This window comes from Pyxicephalus adspersus, chromosome 3 (assembly GCF_032062135.1).
Source record: "Pyxicephalus adspersus chromosome 3, UCB_Pads_2.0, whole genome shotgun sequence".
Taxonomy (NCBI): domain Eukaryota; kingdom Metazoa; phylum Chordata; class Amphibia; order Anura; family Pyxicephalidae; genus Pyxicephalus; species Pyxicephalus adspersus.
Window position 1 is genome coordinate 141,651,101 of NC_092860.1, and position 6,627 is coordinate 141,657,727.

Genomic DNA, 6,627 nt, shown 5'->3' on the forward strand with positions numbered 1-6,627 from the left:
TTTCTATCTATCTCTATCTATCTATCTATCTATCTATCTATCTTTTTCTAACATTTACTTACATACCAATATCTCTTGCTCTTATGTCATACTGCATGTTGCTGATTTAAAAATGCATAATCTTAATATGGCACGGGAATCTTGCCCACATATTGTTTGAATAAAAGATTGTCCAGAAGTGTTATTGATTAGAAATACTTTCCGAAAAAGACCAGCTGTAACCCAAGAACTCAGAATATAAAACTGTGCATTGGATTCCCTCATTTCCTTCCTGCCCCAGCAAAGTTCATTAGCCCACAGACATGAATATTTGCATACTGCAGCAGGCGGTTAGAATGGACACTCCAAGCCGCCTCATTAGCATTCTGTAATACCCAAGCCTTCAAATTCTGCTCCTTGCAGCATCTCGAAGAAAGAGACTCAGCAGGAGCTGAGGGGGGTCATAGCATTCTCAGGGAAATCGTCCTCAGTAAATTCAATTGTGACATGACAGGGCTATCAAGACTATTCAGGACAAGAGATCACCACCAAATCGGGAAGACAGGAAATAAAGACCGTTACCAAACATGTAATTATATATGTGAGAGGCCACAGGGACAATAGTGTCTCTTTTTTGTACCCTTCTTCTTCCTTCTGAGTTCCTCAGAAGAAGAATTTGCAAAATCAAGGCCAGGCCAAGCTGTCTTGTTCTCTCAAGTCTTTTTGTGATCTTTGGGCATGGTGGCATCAATAGGAGGTTACAGGAGTCAAGCAATGCGCCGACATGCTCATTAAACTTCCGACCCTGCCTAACTGTGCATGTTTTAAGGTCACTGACCGCCTACAAATTATCTGCAAACAAAATGGAAGCAGTATACATTAGTCAAAGTTACAAAACGGCACTCTCTTCTCTACATTTCTATAAAAAAGTGGAATTCTAGACTTCAGAATTAAGAGTCTGCACTATCTATCTATCTATCTAAAAAAAATTTTTTAAAACAATACTATGGTGTAGAACCTGCAGAGTTCTACAAAGTTTCCCCCGTTTAATGCAGCAGAGACAACTCCATGAATAAAGAAAAACTGGTCATGGGGCAAATCACCTGGCTAAAGTCACCTCCTGGATTAAATGTATTAAACAAGATTCCATTGGCTTCAGAGTTCCAAAGTTCACTAAGTGCCAAGCACATCTATTAAGCACATTGTTCTATATGTTTTATTTCAAACTGTATGTAAACAGCTTTAAGGCATTCCAAGCATGTTATGTCAATGTTCCGAGTAATTACTTGGTACAAATTTTACCCTCAGCTACAGGCAACAAATGTTCCTAATACTACATATTAGGTTTTCCGAGTCCAATTTGATGAATGAAAGTGTCGCTTTGAACAGAATGTTGGCATTGACTTGGGACAAAAACCTGATCTTAGCATTGGGATGGTAATGAGCTAACTTTAGATGCAAATTAGACCCCATCTGGCTGTAGAAATGTGTTTTTTGACCTCAAATTTAACTTTGATTTGCAGAAAACTATGTGCCACTTTGGGAAGGGGCATATTCCCACAGGCCTCCCTGACATCTCCAGCGATTTTGGATACAATATTCAGGGGCTCTCAAATGATCTGGTGGCCATAGACTTTAATAGAGCTGAAACAGTTGAAGTTGATATATATATATATATATGTGTTCCCCTCTGGTTGCTAGAATTGAATGAACTCCCACATGCCTGCATTGGAGTTAGGTCCAGAAGGCCAAAGATTGCAACTAGGAAAGGAAAAAGCAAAAAAATGGTGGTTCCCTGCTACAGAACTGGGACGGGTGAGTATAACAGGGTTTAGTTCTGCTTTAATGTGTATGCCTGGGCAAAATGTAACACCAAAATCAATGCATCTTGCCAATACATGTTTATTTTACTGAAGTGTATACCTGTAAAATGTACTGACCATATATTTGTTTATCTGACCCAAGTCCAATGAGCTCATAGCTGTACGTATGAGCCGTCTCTGATGTTCTAAACTAGCAGGTACTGATAGCTTTTTCTATATTACTGGAAAGCAGAACACCCCTTCTCTTCTATATATATATATATATATATATATATATATTTACATATATATATATATGTGCATCCAACTGATCGTTAATGAAAATATGTAATCAGTCAATCATGCAGTCATCATGGCAGCAATGCAGTGCATTTAGGCATGCAGACATTGTCAAGACAGCATGCTGATGTTCAAGCTGGGCCATAAGAATGGGAAAAAGGTGATTTATGTGACTTTCACTGTGGCATGGTTTTGAATGTGGTGGGTTGTCTGAGAAACTGCCATCTCTAGGGTTTACACAGAATGGTGCAATACCAACTGGACATGGTTTAAATGTCACTCCCTACTTTAGTATATTTCCTCTGTATTTGTCTGTCATTTGCAACCCCGATTTAATGTACAGCGCTGGGTAATATGTTGGTGCTATATAAATCCTGTTTATTAATAATAATAATAATAATAATAATAATATTTCCTGACCAAGTCCATCAATTTATGAGCACAGTGTATCCATCTTCTGAAGGCCACATCCAGCAGGATAATGCACCATGTTACAAAATCATCTTAAACAGGTTTCCTAAACATAACAATGAGTTCTCTCTACTCATTTGGCCTTCACAGTCACTATATATCATTCCAATGTGCAGCTAGCAAATCGTGTCAATATTAACCAAAAGACCTGAAGAGTTTTTCCAGCATTTTGTTGAATGTATGCCATGAATTATGGCAGTACTAAAGACAAATAAGAGTCCAACCTAATTCTGACAAGGTATACCTAAAAAAGTGTTTAGGAAATAGTAGTATAGTATAAAAATAAACATTTTTTATATATAGTACATATATACTATATATTGTATATGTAGCATAAAGCATTGCAAAAATTTATATGAAATGTAAGAACAAAAACTGCTTCTATGCATACCAATGCCCTCCAAGATTCCACTGTGCAAATTAAAAAAAATAAAGGCATACCTAAATACCAAATGTAACACTGAATTTGTGTATGTATATACTGACCTGGTAAATCTGAAATCATAGCAGTAGATAGGAACCAATAAACAAAAGTTCAGAAAAAGGACTTTAACACTGTCCAACCATTCTTAATGTATAAGAAAAAAGTATTACATTTGTGATATTAATTTTTGAGCACGGTTGTTTAAAGGTAAATGCTCTGGCCTTTGCAGCGCTAGATCCCAGGTTTGAATTCTGGCCAGGACACTATGTGCATGGAGTTTGCAGGTTCTCCCCGTGTTTGCATGGGTTTCCTCTGAGTACTCAGGTTTCCTCCCACATCGCAAAAACATGCAGTTAAGGTAATTGGCTTCCCCCCAAATTGACCTTGGACTGTATTAATGACATATGACTATAGTAGGGACATTAGATTGTGAGCTCCTTTGAGGGACAGCTAGTGACACGACTATGGACTTTGTACAGCACTGCGTATTATGATGGCACTATATAAATACTGTATAATAATAATAATAAAAAAGTGTTACCATATATAAGTCTCTATATAACTTCCTGGGGAAAGGTACTGATTTGTGAAAAGCCTGAAGTCTCTATGAGACCAAACATTCACTGGAATTCTTCCCACAATTGTGTTGGGATGTTTTTATTTGTTAACAAATCAAGATTTTATTGGATGAAATAAAGTTTGCTGGCATTTTATTTCATATATTCTTTTGTTTTACCTATGATGAATTACGATTGGATGCTTTTAAAGTCCCATTTTTGGCACTTTTGTTAAATGTTTTTTTATAATGTTCTGGAATGTGGCATCATATACTACTCTCTTCAGGCTCTTCAAGGTTTGAGAAGATAGACTATCATATGTGAACCTGGATGATCTAGCAAACCTGGAATGGATCTGGTCCAATATTGAAACATTTTCCAACTAATAGCACATAATTGATTACAAATACATTCCACTTCCATTATAGTTCTCTGAGGATTTTCCCCAGTCTTGGAGAGTTTTCATAAATCCAGCCCATAGTGTTATCTTTTTAAAGAATGAACAAATTCATTCTAAAATAAAGTATTCATATTGACCATTTCAGCATTGTCCAATCATAAACCAATTCTTCCAACATGGTATGAAGCCAATGCCAATGTTACTACACGATCTTAAACCTAAAGGAACTCCCACATGGCTGAAACTTAATCTTAAGCATTATTTTCAATGACCTAAACTGTTTTTGAATGTTATTAGAATAGTTATGGGTATTATATAATCTTTTTCAATTCTGGCCTAATTCAGAGAAGTCATGTGACTTCATAGGCGGCAGTGCCAGTCCTGGAATGTTCTGATTACAAATTCTTTCAGAAGGTCCATTGTCTACTCTAAAAACATATAGATCTATTTTTTTTTTAGAAAAATTGATTAAGTGAAAACAAACAAACCTTTTATTTAAAAAAAAACATTTAATTTTAGTTATGAGCCATTATCATTCTATTGTTACATCTTTATACAGAATTGTCCATGGCAAAGGATGCAACAGACCAGTCCTTAACCCCTCATAATGAATGTCCCCTTCTGAGGAATTATATCCTAATTGCTTCTGTTCATGGGTCTTTGTTTACCATTTAAATTGGATGAGATTACAGCTTTGTACTGAGACACAAAAGAAAAGGGTGGAAAAAGTGAGGGAGAGGAAATCTAGTTCGGGTGAAAGGAAAGGTGCTCCCCCCGGGGTAGTTGAAAAAAACCTTCCTGTGAAATGTTCCATTTTTCGGCCTACATGTTTATTAGAGGCCTCTTGAAATAGGTACTAGACTCCGAGCTTGTGTAAGCCTGATAGCCTACAGTCTCAAGGGGAATTAACTTTATTGTTGGAAGAACAAAACATTCTATCTTGAGCTTTGAGGTGTTACTGAACAGCTGCTGTGTACTTCAACACACAGAAAGAGAGGCAGAGCATATTTCAAGAAGTTCATAGAAAGAGTCGATGAATGAGGAGTCTTTTTGTGCCTTGGCTGCCTTTTAGGGCCAAAGAATACATTAAATCTTGAACTAAAACACCCCATAAAATGCAAAAGACTCAGAGTACACAGTACATTTGTTGTGCTCACAAGCTTTTACTTTGTGTCTAATGTAGGAAAAGTCAGAAAGTTTTTATGGAGGTTCTTCTATGTTTTTTAATGATATAAGGTTTTATGTGCTGCCAAACACACATCTCATGTTGGTCCTATGTTAATTTGCCTTCTGCAAGGGATAATACGTTTTTCTTATAACTTTTCCAAGTTTTTGAGGCATGCTTTTTTGGAGTACTGAGATAAATTAGTTTGGTATGTCGTGGCTAAAGATCCCTAAAAAATGTGTATATAGTATATTAAATATAATATATATATTACACTACAGAGACCTAGTATAATAAATATTAAACAATATATATATAATTATTTGAATGGTTAAATGACCTTAACAGCCATTTATTTCTCATACAATGATTTATTTAATTCACATTAATATTAACATAATAACAGTGCAAGCAAACAAAAAAAAACAAAACAAGTAATACCGGTTACCTTGCATTACAGGTCCACCACAGGTCCACCACAGGTCCACAGGCCTGACCACCACTAACTTCAAATTTGGGGTCTGCCACCAATTCGCCTTACTGCTCCCAGCTGAAACCCACCTACTCGGGAACGATGTCCAAAACATGCAGCCCCTTGACCATTGTTTAACCATCACAGATGTCATACCTCCATAGTTCCCTTTAACTACTAAAACCATCCTCCAAACCCCTAACTGCCCTTCCTATTGCACTCCCCCTTTCTCACCTCACTTCCAGATGGGTTGGGTGAGCAACTCCTGCAGTTTCTGTAAACATGTCCTCTTACTTCCACCCTCACCTACCTACACTTAATCAAATTCATCCTCCCTACTCTGATCCACCTTCATTTAACCCTCTCCATTCTGCCTCCCTGAGCCCCCCGTCATGTCCTCCCTCCTCCAATTTCCTTGTTGTGGCTCCGGGCTTAACTGGATTTGTTTTGCAGATGGGACAGGCGCAAGGAATGATCCAAAAGCATCATGTGACTATGGTTGGAAGACACCTAGAATACAGGTATGTATACTGATGTTTGTGTTACAGTGCTGTCACAGAGGAGTGATTGAAGTGAGTCACATAAGAGTCCCATAAGAGGTAGGCATTTTCCTATTCACTTTCCCAGAGCAATAGTGAATACCATTCACCGAACAGTGAATAAGCAAAAAGAAGATACGTAGAAAAGTTGTTTTTGAAAAAATAGTCTCCAAAATTCCACTTCAAGTGGTCTATTACATCCCAAAGATACAAAAATAAATTTTTATTTACAAAAACCAGGACTTTAACGACAGAAACTAAATTATAAATTACATGATCGGAAAAAAATGTTTATACATAATTGTTTAATATAGATACCTATACACAAAAAAAACAATTAAAAAATACAATAATTGATCATGAATACATCAGTGGACGTTATTGCTCTTTTTTGGACGCATTTCGAGGAACTAGTCCACTTCTTCAGGAGCAAGGCTTGCGAGCTGAAAGTCTAAGTCAAGTCTCAAAGAGCTATCGCTGGTGCAATAAGTTTGTCTTTGAGCTCCTAACCTGCCAGT